Below are 15,418 nucleotides of genomic sequence, written 5' to 3'. Positions count from 1 at the left end.
TATTATATCTAATGTTTAAAAATACTATACAAGTCAAATGTATACTATAAATAATTTGCTTATTCATCATAATTCTGTTGAAGTTAGTTTTAGTGTAAGGCTCCAATATTCTGTATAAATAATGAATGAAATGTCTCCACATTAGCTAGATGGTTTCTTAGTCTAATATTGACACACCAGGCAAACAACCAAAAAATGGCCCTCAAAAACACACCCTTTTCCATCTACCCTGATAGGTAGGTGTTTTTAGAAAAATTAAATACGTATCATAATTACATCAGGAGGAGTAAATGTGTATACACAGATATATAAATTATAAATATTACTAGAAACAAACATTTCTATGAATATGAATACTAGTGCAGACAAATAATTCACATGTATGTACAGTTTTTATCATCCTAATAAAATGTAATACCACAACTCTTCATGAAAACCCATACCTTATTCCATGTAAAACTATCCCAGTTACACCAAGCTGCTTTAGCTGAACTGAATGTTCCCATTTCTCTTGGTGGTACCATCATCCACTCTCTCTTCTTCTACCTTTATTGTGCTTGTGAGGTCTGAACAGAACAAGCGTGAGGATGGGAGGAGAGCAGTAAAAATCCCCTAATCCCCTATATATAATGTGTTTGTAAGTAAACCTTGGTCTTATATTACAGTGCTCATTCATTAGCCAAAAAATACCCGAATAGCAATTTCGAAGGGAATACGATGTGCCACTGTGAAACAGACATGAGAGCCTATAATGGTCATGTGTGCAGCAAGAAAATGGTTTGCACTCAGCAAAGACCATCCTAAAGCCCAAGAACCCTCCTGATTGATGAATGCTAACCTTCTTGGAAGGGTAAAATCATAACCCTAAGCACTTGAATAGCCTTCAGGATGACTTGCCACAGCCAGAATGTTAATATGTTCTTTATAAATGTTTATTTCCTGGCTCTGGAATTCAGGAAGTCTCTCAACAGTAAAGGATGATGGTAATCTAGAGGTAGAGCCTCAGTGCATAAACCAGATCTTCCTTGGCAGAAAAAAAAAAAATTATATCTTAGTTTAACCAGACCACTGAGCTGATTAACAGCTCTCCTAGGGCTGGCCTGAAGGATTAGACTTATTTTACATGGCTAAGAACCAACTGGTTACCTAAGACATAAATTCCTCTAATTCTTCACTGGCCGGCCGGAGACTCGAACGCGGGCCCAGCAGAGTGCTAGCTGAGAACTACACTGACCCTCCCAACAAGGAACTAGAGTTCCTTGGCAGAGAAAGAGAACTGTGGCTCTACATGGTCCAGAAAGGTTAGACTTATCACTTGAGCAACAAATGGAGCTCCCACAGGATGATGAAGGAGTGGGGAGCAACTGGCAGCCGTGCCAACAATGTTCACAGCAGCTAACTCTCTTGAAGAGGAATACAGGGGAATATCCAACCCTGCATGATCAGGAGCACAAAGGCCCAAGAATCAGTGAGGTCAAATCCTGCAATTTTGTCTTGCCTGTGGCATGGCCTGTGCAGTGGACACAGGAGGCAGCACATCACATGACAAGACTCAGTCTGCAAAAATCCATAACCTAGACAAGGGGAGATGGAAGAAATAATGGGGAACAGTCACATACCAAAAACTGGCCGACTATGCTTCTTGCAAAAATTCTGCAATGATTGCAACACCTTTATTAAAAAAGTGAAACTACTGAGACATAATTGAAGCCAAGTCACACAAAAACAGCCAGAGGACTTGTGAACAATGCCCTTCACTGTTATCCCCCAACATTTGTTGCTCTTGTTAAAACTCCAAAAAGTACAAGTGCAAAGAATCACAAAGCCATGTAAAAAACTTCATATTGCAATGTAATAGCAGCAAATAAAATGAAACTGACTATTAGCTTGAATTCCCTCAAGTTAGAATGCAAGTTTAGTGCACACACTATCCCAATTAACCCTAAATTAAAAAATTATGCCACGACGCAGAAATAAAAAAGTAAAGGGTGGGGGATCTGGAACAAAGCCTACCCTTAACACTTAACCTAGGTGTTCACTCCAATCCTGTGTTACAGCAGATGAAAGTTAGTTCCCTTCACAAACAGGCAAAATTCACTTTAAAAACTAGAATATTTAGGAAAGGAAATAAACATGGAAGAAAACCATGAAAATTACTTAGATCAAGACAAAGGACGGCATGGCGCTGACTTCCTTAAGCCAGACTGGAAGAGCAGCAATGCTGGGATGATGCTATGGAGAGTTGCACAATGGAATGAATGAATCAAATGTAAGAAATTTGGCCCATGGCCTGACACTGGAGATAAAGAGGCCATTCAGCACTGCACAACAGAATGAGGGTAGATGTAGACAATGGGAATGAGGGTACTGTTGGGAGTTGTGGGAGCATTCTATTCAGCTGAATGCAGGCTGGTGTGACTGGAATAATTCTACATGGAATATGGCATCTTAAGATTAATGCGTTGTTACAAACAAATATAGCTGTAGAATCAAACAAAGTATACTGTTATTATTAATACAGAAATACCCATACATTCTAAATTCTTGAATCTTTACAAGAGATCAGATAAGCTAAACATTGTAATATATTCCTAACCACAAATCCAAGTAACATACAGTATCTCAAAATCTAGTACCAACAAAAAATGTTACAGCATTCCATAAAATAATCAACAAAAAATGTATACAGCATTCCTAAAAATAATCACGAGTACTTTGAGTTTATGCATAAGTCTGGAAAGATTTAAAATACAAAACCAAAATTCATCTTTATACAGACTTTCCCTAAGACTCTTCCATATAATTAGAAGCACTATTTCAACAGGTAGGGCAATATGGAGAAGATTAACTGTATTGTCTTGTTCACTAGCATTAAAACAATTAAAATACATCAAAGAACAAATATACAATTAAATTTACATCAGAAGTGGATGTTCATTATCATAAAAAAATATTAAATGAAAAGTTATCACTACTGACGATCATATTTTTTATGTTACCTGAAAAAAAGTCATATTGAGCAATACATTTACCAAGAGCAAGGACATACAAATTTTTCATAAAACTGGTTGTCATTAAGTATATTTGCCAAGGCTAAGGATATAAACATTTTCCATCAGACTAAAATGTAATGGATAACCTACATTCTTACATTTCACAGTAAGCAGCATGGTCCAAACACATTACAAAACTGTAATGATTTCAAAAAGCCAACCTTAGATACTGTATTCCACTTTTGAACCTCAAAAATTAAAAAAAATTGGCCAGTAAAAGAAAAGCCGTTGACAATCACTGCCACCATGGCAGTGTTGAAAGATTTAAGACCCTATCCTTTGCCAATCAGAATAGTTTTATTATTATTAATTATTTATTATTATTATTATTATTATTATTTATTATTATTATTATTATTTACCCAGACCACTCAGGTATTTTTCATTCTAGTAGGGTTTGTTCTTTTATATCTCACCTTTTAATTTAAAAATTTTTAAAACCTGTGAGTTGAATGAACTGCCAAGATTATAAAGATCCTGGCAATTTCCAAAGGGATTAATCTTCAAGACCTATCATTCAGTGTTTGTTGATATCAAGTCAACAAAATAAATTGGATGAACTGCGATTATGCAAGATTATGGAAATTTTCAAAAGGATTTAACTCCAAGACCAACTATTCAGTGTTTGCTGATACAGTATTAGGTCAATGAAATAATACTAACTGCATTCTCTGAATGTTTCACAATTCAGTATCTAAATACAGTACATTCTCTAAACACGGGGTTCGGTATTATAATACGACGAGACTCAAAACTCTTGTAAGGTCATGCTACTGGGACCAATTTGTAAATGAAAAAAAATTATATAACACCGCAATCTTTAAATGAAATATCACAATTCTACAAACTTAAAAAAATAACTATTTACAAAAGCTTATGCATATCACTTCTAATCCCATACATTATTATTAAACTAACATACTAAAATATTAAAATTTTAAATATTAAAATAATTCTCAAGCCTGTAAGCTTTAATTATCTAACATTTTCTCAATTAATTTATGTTCGTAACTATTATGTCTCATGATTAGTATTCATCTGGTCACAAAACAAATCTGCTCCTTGTGTACTGAAAAACTTTCAAGTTAAATATGTCAGTGAAACATTACTTGGAACTGAAACTTAGCAACACTGACTGAAGCAACAATTGTTTTGAATAAGGAATGAAGTGTAATTATCAAACAGCACAGGACAAAAAACCCTGTAAGGACAGAGCAACACAAGGGATGTTCAAATAAGTTCTTTATCAACAGTGAAAAATTAGTAAAATTAGTGTTACAGAATAAAATGTACACTGAAGTAAAATGGGTATGTATGATTATCATCAGTAAACCCCCTCCATGGAAAAATGTGAAACTAGTAAAAACTATGCATAAAAAGTGAAATGGATATGTAAAAATGGCAGTACACATTGCATCATAATACTACTAGGATATACAATAACTTCCCAAAGTTCTGTACTATTCTATTCATATTAATCAGTCTTTCTAGTAAAATCTTAAATTTAAGGTAACATGTGAGACTCTTACATAGCATGTCACCATAATTCAACAATCAATACTGTAGTTAGAAATTTTTCAAATGATATTTATGTAAGATGCAAGTACAGTGATGTTTTAATGTGTTGGAACTTCCTAAAACCTTAGCTTTATGAACTAAATTCTGATGCTCCATCCATGATTTTTTATTTCCTATTGACTGGAATTAAGACACTGGCTAAAATTTGTTTTAAAGCTAATGTTGGATGACTTTTAATTATTACATGGGTTTGCTACATTTTCAACAGGATAATAACTATGTCTACTGTATATCTTTCCGAGGATTACAATTCTGCTAAGGGTGCAATCTTCATTATGTACTTAATTTCACAACTCTACAAAACCTACCAATCATTTGTTTAATCAACTTGGAAATGGCAGATAATCACAAATGGGATTTTTGTTTGATGTAACTATAACAGCTGCAGATTTGGCTGCTTTTTGTGTATCTTCATTTCCTTTAATGCCTACATGAACAAGGAACAAGCACAGCTTACCATTTATAATCTCAACTTCCAATAAACGAATTATACAGGTAAAACAACAATGTGCCACCTAATTTAAGTTTTTAAAAAGTAGTTTAACCAGATCTTATTAGGCTGGCCCAAAGAGTTTGTGCTTATTAAAGTAATAGTAAATATTACCTATCAAATGATTTTCTAAAAAATTACAGCTTTTGCAGAGTGGCAATTATAGAGACTGACAAAAATTTCTATAAAGAGTTCACTCTACTGAAACTTGGGCATTCACACAAAATGTCTGATTTCTAATGTTGTATTGCACTGTACAAAAAAAGGAATTCACAGACAGGTTAGCATCACTTGGGAACGATCCTAATGCAAGTTCATTCTGCTTTAATGTATAACTATCCATTTCACTGCTTTTCCCACCATTTATTCATTAAATGGACTTTATTGTAAATTTTAAGTTTACCTAGTCATATTGCACACTTTATTTACATCTTCATTTCTTTCAATGATTACCATGAGCACGGATTCAGCATGGTTCCTATTTTACGCCAGTTTTGTGTCATTTACGGAAGGAGAATTTTATTTGCTAGACGAGAAAATTTTTTTGGACGGTAACTTCTGAAGGCTTCTATGATACTTCTAGAATCACTGAAATCTTAACAGAAAGAACTCCAGACCCACTGAATGGCTTTCACCCATATGTGTAAACCCTCAAAGTAGATGCATGAAACACACATGCTTCTTTAAGAAATAGACTAGCCTTTCTAATTTGTCATAAAGACCTATTTTAATAAACTTGACCTTTTCCCAGATGAACATCACTTTTTAGTTCCATACACAAACATCTAATGCAGACTTAGTTGACTGGGAGATAGATAGATAGATATATATATACTGTACATGCATTAGTACTTGCCAGTTCGCAAAAGGTTAAAGGTGATTGAACTGCAGTCAACATACTCACAAAGGACAGTAAAAGTATGTAACTATAATATTCTTTTCTTGAACATCACAAAACATATTCAACAGTATAATTTCCTGACAACCAAAAAAAAAATGGTAGTTACAAATATCTTCTACAGTACTCGAATCTTCTAAAGTACTCAAATATTTCCTAACATAAATCTCTTCATCTTGAATTTGCCATATCTGCCTGCAGGCAGTGAGATAGATCATAAAATCTGAAGAATCAAATGTGGAAGTGTCCTGAAAATCAATCCCAGTCTGCAAATCAGCCATAAAATTGATGGGTTCAGCTTACAGCTTAAATCTGGCACCCCGCCCCACCCCACCCAAGTCAGATAAAAGGGAGAGCGGAGTTGTGCCTTACAAACCAAAGCTCTTAAGCCTTGATGCCAGTGTGTGTAGCTTACATGCATCTGCACCCATCTAAAAATGATGTACTTGACCTGAGATGCTGCCTCACAGAGCGAGGAAAGAAGGAAGCAAGAAGCCAGTCAGCGCTATCCTTACGCCCTCTGAGTACCTTAGACAATCTGCTTTTTTGTTCGAGGAGAGCCTGGGTGCTACACAACCTGCTGAACAGTCATCACAGGTCCCAAAGAAAAGTATCTAGGGACATAGGACATAGAGGCAACATCCCTTATGTGGAATGATGTACTTGGGTAAAATTAGGTAAAAGTGTCTGACTTCCCCCTATACCTGCCCTCATTATCTGCGCTACCAAAAATTTGTTCCAAATTGTAAAAGACAATCCAAATTCCATGCCTTGTGAGCACTCATCCGAACTATACAACCATCTAATGTGCCTGATGAATAATAAATCTGTTTGACTGCACCCTAAGTTAGAGAGAAAAGATGTTCAACACCACCTTATTGTGTTTGCAAGTGCTAAAAAAGTCACTTGAGGTCTGGTCTTTCTCAGCTGATACCTCACAGCTTGCACCAGGTCTAAAAGTATCTCATGTGGGCCACCACCAGCAAAATCCTGGAGAGAGGGAAAAAGAGGAGATTTCTTGTCAGCAACTCATGGGTTCTGGGTTTTTGTCACCAATTCAGGAACAAACAAAAACAAGGAAGGTTCCCAATCCTATAAGTGCTAGAAAAGATAAGAAAGGAAGACAATATAAGCATCACCCTTGTTCACATCCTGACCTAGACAGGAGTCCCTCAAGTGACAGTTGCCATCACCTCTACCTATGTCCCTTTAGGAATGAGTCATATCACAATGTCCACCGTGATTTCTGCAAAGGGAGCATCCCCCTTGAAAGAGATCTCCTGCAAGCACTCATAGAACAATCCCTGACACAATCATGAGTACTGGAATGGCTACAACACCATCTTCATGGGGAAGCACATATGTTTCAACAAAAGGAACCACCACTAGTCTGCCTACTCGGAGGTTATTGTCCCAGAAACCTGAGAGAGTATGAGATGGCAGAGAAGGTGGCCAAGACAAAGAAGAATGAAAAGTCACCCCCAACAGCTCGGTGACTGCCATGGAAGAACCAAGGGTCCAGGGCTGCTGACAATTCAAGGGAAGAGCCAATCATCAACTGTAACGAACTATATTGACAACTTTCCAGTGAATTAACCTAATCGAGAAGCTGAGGTCTCTACAGCTGCTATAGAAAAAAAAAAAAACTCATATTCCCTAAAAAAATCACTGAACAAAATACACTGCTTAAAAGAAGCTACTGGAGGAGCTTCAGTGAGGCCACCAAAGGAATCCAAGTTGGTGTCAGTAGTAATCTTTGATGAACACCCCTTATAACATCCCCTCCTTGGTGAGGAGATACTACTGCTCAGGAAACCTCTCACAACATACCTTGCACATAAACTGTGGGGAGTGAGTATGGGCTCTGTATAACACACTCATGTTGTTCTTGGTCAATGGAAAACATACACATACTGTTCAAGTTCCATAGAAAACATGAGGAGCTTCAAACTCACACAAGAAGACTCTGAAAGTAAGCTGAGGTGTGCTGAAACTTAATCAAATGGTAAAAAGTTAGCCTATATAACTGGGTCACTACACTGTACTTGGTAGCAACAATACATTAATGGACACATGAGTGAAAGGATGCTTAACAAAAAGAGTAATGACTGCCACTAAAGGTAAAAGAAAAACATGAACAAGCCTGAATAACAAGGCAAAGTGGAATAGTGTATTTCTTGCCACTACGATAAATTAATAAAAGTGCCAATATTAACGGCTATAGAAAACCTTTAAAAATTTTTAAGGATTAAATATAAGGATAAAATACTATAACTTACAGTAACCTGCAATGAACTGTCCAAAAATCAAGACCAAAAACACAATTTAATAACCACGAAGATGATTCGCATGAACGTGAATAAGTAACTGACCAGTAAGGCTCAGCAGCAAGACGGCAATCCTAAGAAATGACATGCGGACTCTTCAGTTTCTCACAGAAAAGTGAGGAGGAATTGGAGGTTCACTAAATAAGCAGAACAAAGCATGCGTAGTGGTAATGTTTTTGACCTCGTCTGATGAAAGTCTGATGGAACTAGGTTTTCATCATAGAAAAAGGCACCATATGATTAATTGGGTTATGTAAAACAGTATATTTATACAAACAATAGCTTCTGGCTATCAATGTTCTTTTAGAACAGGACCAAATGTAAGGAAAAATATGCTTAATACACTCCACCTTTAAATATTTATAAAAAAACACTAAAATAAAACATTTACAATATGTGACCAAGACATTGCAGTTTCTTGTTGGTTGAAATTAAGAGTGCATAATACCAATTTACAGTATTGAATGTAATGCAAAAACTATTATTATCAAAAAGCAATGCCTAATTACTACATATTATAATTAAATCTAGGCAGAAGAATCTTTACACTCATTAATATTATAATTATATAAACATTCTCTAACATATGGCTGGCCAAAGTGGGATTCTTTGGAAAAAGGACTACTATTCTCAAATGAGATCTGGTAAGACAGAGATGAGAAAGTCTAAAAAGCAGATGTGTATACAGCATGATGAAACACCTGTAGAGGGGCCCCGTCTTGACCTGATGGGAATTCAGATGCAGAAAGAGCACAGGAAACAGGAGTGGGGTGAACTTACTCCAAAAAATGGATAAGCTGGTTTAAAAAATGTTTGTGATGATACTAAAGCCTAATTAATAAAGTTTCCTAAAAATTACTCAGAGTTTCCAATGACAATTCCCGAATCAAAAACTTTTATCTTCTGTTGTTTGAATCAAATAAAGGAGCAATATTTCAAGTTCATCCAGTTCAGAGAAGAAAATACTAATACAGAAACAGACACTACCATTTACCAAATTTGCTGTAATATACAGTATATTTTTATATGTTTAAACTGCTACAGCTGAGAATTTACATACACAGTGCCAAATATTCTTGATACAAAGTAAAATTATTCATTCAATGGGAAAGAGAATTTTTGAATGATAATTAAGATATCAAACAAATCAACTTTTGAATAAGTGTCAAGATGCCATTCTTGTTAACACTTGATTGGGCCATCTCAATTGGCATGAACTACTGCTACCTACGCCATTCTTGTTAACACTTTATTGGGCCATCTCAATTGGCATGAACTACTGCTACCTACGCCATTCTTGTTAACACTTTATTGGGCCCATTCTTCTTAACACTCGCCATTCTTGTTAACACTTTATTGGGCCATCTCAATTGGCATGAACTACTGCTACCTACGCCATTCTTGTTAACACTTTATTGGGCCATCTCAACTGGCATGAACTACTGCCATCTCCTTCCCTAACAGCAGTGAATGATCCAAACCCTTTCTTATAATCAACTCATGTGGTCCCAGAGGTCTCATCTACTGTCTGTCCAGGAAACTGAAAAGCTCGCTGAAAGCCTCAATATGGTTACATCAGCATCCTCCACCAGCATTTGTCAATGTACTATGTCTTGATGTTTTTCTTGTGTATGCTCATCTGCTGCATCAAAATTACTTTCTAACATCTATTCCCACATACAGAACATTTACAGCAATGTAAATTATGCCTTAATCCATAGGACAGATGAGAGGAACATGTACAGTTAAAACAGACTGCCATTACTTATCAGTGCCTACCAATAATAATAAGCACCTAGCAATAATAATAAGGAAAAATGCACTTGACCTCATGAGGCTGTCTCCTAGATCACTTCCTGGTGTTAGTAGATACTCAGAACCATTTCCTGTTGATGCAAATTTTCATGGAAGGTATGGATGATCCACAATATCTACAACATGACAAATTTCCGTTGAAGTGTAACAATGTACTCACAAACAATGCAATTCACTATTATGAGGCCTCAAACAATGGCCCTTCTGTCACTTGCCCAAAAACACAGCAAATTCGATTGTGCTTTGCTTAGTTTCATTCCTAGCATGTACACGTGTAAGCCAGCACTTGCAGTTTCTAGGGAAGCATTTTTCATAACATACTGAACTGGAGATATGGGCATAAACCAAGGTTTTGTCCTCAATACTCAGCAGCAAGTGATAAAATGGTCAGCTATAGTACGCTTGTATACTGTGCCTATTTTCTATTTCTCATTATATATTATCTACCACTTATGAATTATTGCCCCAATAATATTTTTATCTAATTTATGCATTACACACAGCTTCCCTTTTATGTTTTTCTTGACATACAGGCACTTAATTCTAGGGATGTTTGCTTTGCAATCGATAAATGGATAATGAATAATACAGCAATAACAACCCTCTTAAAAAGCTGTGTTGAAGATGTAAAGGTAAACATTACAAAAATCTCTTTAGCTTTTTATGTTTATCAAAAATTTATCGCTGATGCCAACCAAGCAACTTTCTCAGAAACAACTCATTCTGCCACGCCTCTTCCCATTTATAGAAAGCCTTTTTAGGAAAAGGGCACACTTACCATACGCCTGTCTTTGCCATATACAATAAATAGCAGCAATTATACTACTGTACTATATTCTTTGTCTCTCTCTGAAAGGGGAAAGTAGAATTTCTGAAAGATTAAAAGTTTTTTGTAATTTTTACCAACACACTTTAAACACTCAACTTTTTAAACATAAAAATTTCATAACTTAACTAGAGAAACAGAAACATATCTTGATTTGTTTCTCTGGTCTTACCTAAATAGACAAGAGTTAACTCAGATACTGCAAATTTTAAGTTTGAAGTGACACTACAAGAACTGAGAAGAAATAATTTGGCCTATTCTAACCATCTAGATTTTTTTGTTTTCAGCAAAAGAGCTCCAATACTCTGACAAATCAAGTGACATACCGAGATTAGTATAATGATATCCAGATAAGAGACGATTCAATTTCTCTACCTTTCAGAAGTAAAACTAAGTTTTTGAGAATTTTTCTGTTTAACTTAATAGAACTTCAGTTTTTCATCTGCTCTAGTCCCCTAATTTTCCCCTTTGCTTTACTATTTCCTTTTGTCCCTGTCTTAGGTAAAATCTTCACAAACTATTCCTTAGAGGACTGGCCCAAGGATGCTCCCTTATAAAATTGCCTGTCCTCTTCACAGGCCAATATTAAATAATGAACAAGTATATATCAAGATCAAAGTTAAACAGTGAAATTCCCCTCAATCAGCTATGTCAGTTACTAAACTTCAAGATTTCATAGCTTACCATTTACATTTATCTACCTTTCTTAATGAGTTGTCAGAATCATATTACATATACCAGCCTGTTTGTTTTCCAATGGAAAATCTAATAGGACTACAGGGGGAGGGGGGAGAAAATGTTATGGGGAAGAAATCAAAATGCCTGTAAATTTCGGCAAAGCCTTTCTCAACATAGCTCAAGGGACAATTTTTTTTTTTTTTTCTCTTTTTCAAAGGAAAAAAAAAATACTCAAAACTAAAAGATGATTACATGCCTGGTAAAAGTACCCTTAAATACTGGTGGTAATCTAATGCAAACCAAGAATTCAGCATTAAATACAAGCTATCAACAACATACCAGACTAACAATTGAAAGTATTCTTATTTTACTAATACAGACTGTACTAAAAAATATTTCCCGTCTTTTCTTGAAACAGGTTTAAAGGACAAAAGTATTCTTGGTTTGCTCTGTATCCTCAAGGGACAGAAAGAGAGGGCTTCTATGTCTCAAAAGTGTTTGTGTTCAACCCCTTCTCTAAACCCTTCTCACTACTGGGCAAGCCAATGTTGTAACATGTGTTATACTATAATAACCATCCAAAGAACTGTTAATTGGTAGTCATACCAAACCATATGTTGTTCTACAACTATCACTACTGATAGCCTCAAAGGCAACCAGTTACAAATAAGGAAAATTGCTTCTTGTAATCTTTATGCCTTGAAATTAGCACCAAACTTCAAAGTTAACCAGTAACAATGGCTTTGAAAAAAAAAAAAGTATTCCAAATTAGACATAAACTACTTGGATTTTTAGGGTAGCTAAAATAAGACTATAATTCCAAAGGCAACTGGCATCCCTTTAACAACATGAATGGGCAGATCAATGCCAACAATGATCAGAATAATATGCTATCGTAAGTGCATAAACTGACTATTTAAAAGCTAATACTAATGCCACTACAGTATTTCTATTATCAAAATTTATAGGCACCAAAGAAGCAACACAACATCCTTTACTTACTGGTAAAGACAAATTGTTCTGTCTTCATGATACAATTTTTGCATACAAGTATCTAACCTGAAGAGATACTTTCAATACATAATCAGTGATCACAAGTGATATTCTTTAGCCGTGATATTTTTTCTAAACACAATACACACAAGGTAAAAAGTGTTTTATTAATTTTAATTGTACACATTTTTCTCTGCCTTCCAAAAAATTTTGTTGCCAGTCAACTTCTCAAATTAAATTTTAATATTCCAGCCTTAATTAAGTAAATAATTAAGACAGAAAATTCAGATTATCTACTAACCTGCTTCGGAAGAAATAAAAAACCAAAAAAGCTTCATGAAACATTCAAGTACTATGCAATGCATCCACTTTTAATTCAACATAAGTAAATAAACCTGGTCTCAACAATCAAAATGGCCAAACTTTTTGGGATCGAGATTTCAGTAAAACCCAAAACCCCTTCAAATCATGCACAATGAAAATACCCTGATATTCCTCACAAGTCTATTATTTGTAAGGATACACCATTTCAGTTCAGAAACTAAATACAGTACATTCCTGTCCAGTCACAAATTCTCTTCAAAAACTTATTCAAACACAAACACAAATAAAAGTTAGGTCTGTCTATTAATTTAGGTCTACTGCACATAGTATCCATGCCTTGGCAAATGTCTCAAAAACAACCGTATGTCACCGCCTCTTTTGATCACAGACTGCCAGTATGTTCCTTCATAAATTGAAATATTTGGAATAAATGCAAAATGAAGTTCAGTACTTCGAAGCACAAGAAACTCTTTCTAAACAAGATTAGTTGAATTGAAATGATAAGTTGCAAACATAAAATGTTAATCTAATCAAAATTATCATCAACAAACTATGTAATCAAGAGTAAGTACTGTATGCTGCAATATGAATAGCATATACTGAAACCTATAATCATGACTAGTTATCATCACAAAGCTTTAAAATTATTCCAAAATATATAGCTAATTATATTTTTTTAAAAAGCATTGTAACAAAGGATAAAGGTTGGATTAAAAAATAAATACTGTACATGAACTTCCCCAAACATGAAATAAAAAAAAATATATAAAATGCTTTTACAGGAAAATAATTCAGTAAGCTAATATTCAAGTAACGAGTAAAGAATGAATAATTTCAGGAATAAAAAAGAAAATTATAAAACTCTGGGAAAATGATAAGCTTAACGAAAGAGTCAACTGCTCTTCCAAAAAAATTAATCAATAAAAAAGAAAAAAAGCTTTCAACAGGTTCCCCCCAACAAAAAACTCAAGTATAACAACTGAAACTTATACCAATGAATAAATTAAGAACTGGTATGTTCATGAAAAAAGTATAAAATGAACACAAGAAAATAAATCTTCCACAAAAACGAGGCAATACTGACAATCCAAATTCATAATAACTATACAAGGTAAACCAATAGAGCAAATTCCATGAAAATTAAAATGCAAGATACATGGAAAGTGGAAAGGTACATAACATACATATTATAAAAAATAACCATGCAAAATAGGTTAAACAATGTGGACTTAACCATGAGTAACAATGAAAAAAGCTCAAACTTGAGATTATCATGGAAAAACTAACAAAGTTGCATCACCAATAGCACTGGAAAGCTGTGAAAAATAATCATGAAGAGTCAATGCAACTTTGTTGAAAAAAAACAGTGAACATATTAAAAAGGTGAGATACAGAGAAACTCGAAAGACATGCTAATATTCTGAAAACTACAAGTTATTAAAAAGAAGTGTACTATCAAAAAGAAAAATGTCTAGAAAAGTGTTGGCTTAATTCTAACCTAAGTTACTCTATCAATAAATCTGTACAAAATTTTACACACTACCTAAAAATATTTAATCCTGTGACATATTTCCAGAGAAAATCAGGAACTACGACCAAATCCATGAGGATTATTTCTTCCTCAGTCTCACAAATACTGTAAGATACCAAACCCCTTTGGGGCCCGTAACTGCCACAGTACCTCCAACAATATATCCTAAAAACTCTTGCTGGTATTTATAGATGCTCTGTTTTTATCTTACTTAAAGGCAGATGCCATGCTCAAACCTCATGTAAGCATCCAAGTTTCATATACACACTGCCTTGTTCCCGGTTAATTTTAATTTTAAAAAAATTCTGCAGAAAAATATCATTATTTAATTCATTCATCTACAAAGAAAAAGTGTTGGACTGCAAAAAAGAAACCAATGCTGTATATTAAACTGTTCTTAACTAAAACACACCAAGCATTTTAAGGTTACTGAAGTCGGCTAAATAAAAGACAATTCTGTATAGGAAGTTTTCTCCAACCAGGAAAACAAGTAGATAGATTCAGTTAAAAAAAAAAAAAATGCCACATAGCACTGCCTATGTGGATGAAAGGTAAAAAACCAAACTTTTTAAAGTATAAATATCAAACTAGCCGTAATCTACGTACTTGAAACTCATCTAACCAAATAAACCTCATGTGGAAACCTTATAAAAGAAATATCTCACTTCCTTACCTATTGTTCAAAAAGAATTTTTCTGATAAATTTAGGGTGGCATGTTTTATGATGGATATTTGGAATGGGAAAGATTAAACTTGTTATTAGTATGAAGATAGAACCACCATGCACCATCCGACAGAGAGAGCAAAGGGTTTTCAAAAACATAAGCGAAAAAGCTAATCAATTAAACTTACTACCTAAATGGTCAGGCATAAATAACCACCGATATCCACGCATAATCTGCCTT

The 15,418-nt window shown here is 34.6% G+C and overlaps 2 protein-coding genes across 11 annotated transcripts in view; one reads left to right on the top strand and one right to left on the bottom strand.

Moving 5' to 3' along the window:
• LOC136828322 (large ribosomal subunit protein eL22-like) overlaps positions 1 to 15,418 on the top strand; it is a 139,825-nt gene that overhangs the window by 74,074 nt on the left and 50,333 nt on the right. The window lies entirely within an intron of this gene.
• LOC136828323 (neuronal synaptobrevin-like) overlaps positions 1 to 15,418 on the bottom strand; it is a 60,046-nt gene that overhangs the window by 9,080 nt on the left and 35,548 nt on the right. The window lies entirely within an intron of this gene.

The sequence above is a fragment of the Macrobrachium rosenbergii genome, chromosome 42 (genome assembly GCF_040412425.1).
Source record: "Macrobrachium rosenbergii isolate ZJJX-2024 chromosome 42, ASM4041242v1, whole genome shotgun sequence".
Taxonomy (NCBI): Eukaryota; Metazoa; Arthropoda; class Malacostraca; order Decapoda; family Palaemonidae; genus Macrobrachium; species Macrobrachium rosenbergii.
The sequence above is the reverse complement of the archived record's forward strand: the minus strand, read 5'-3'. Positions and strand labels throughout refer to the sequence as shown.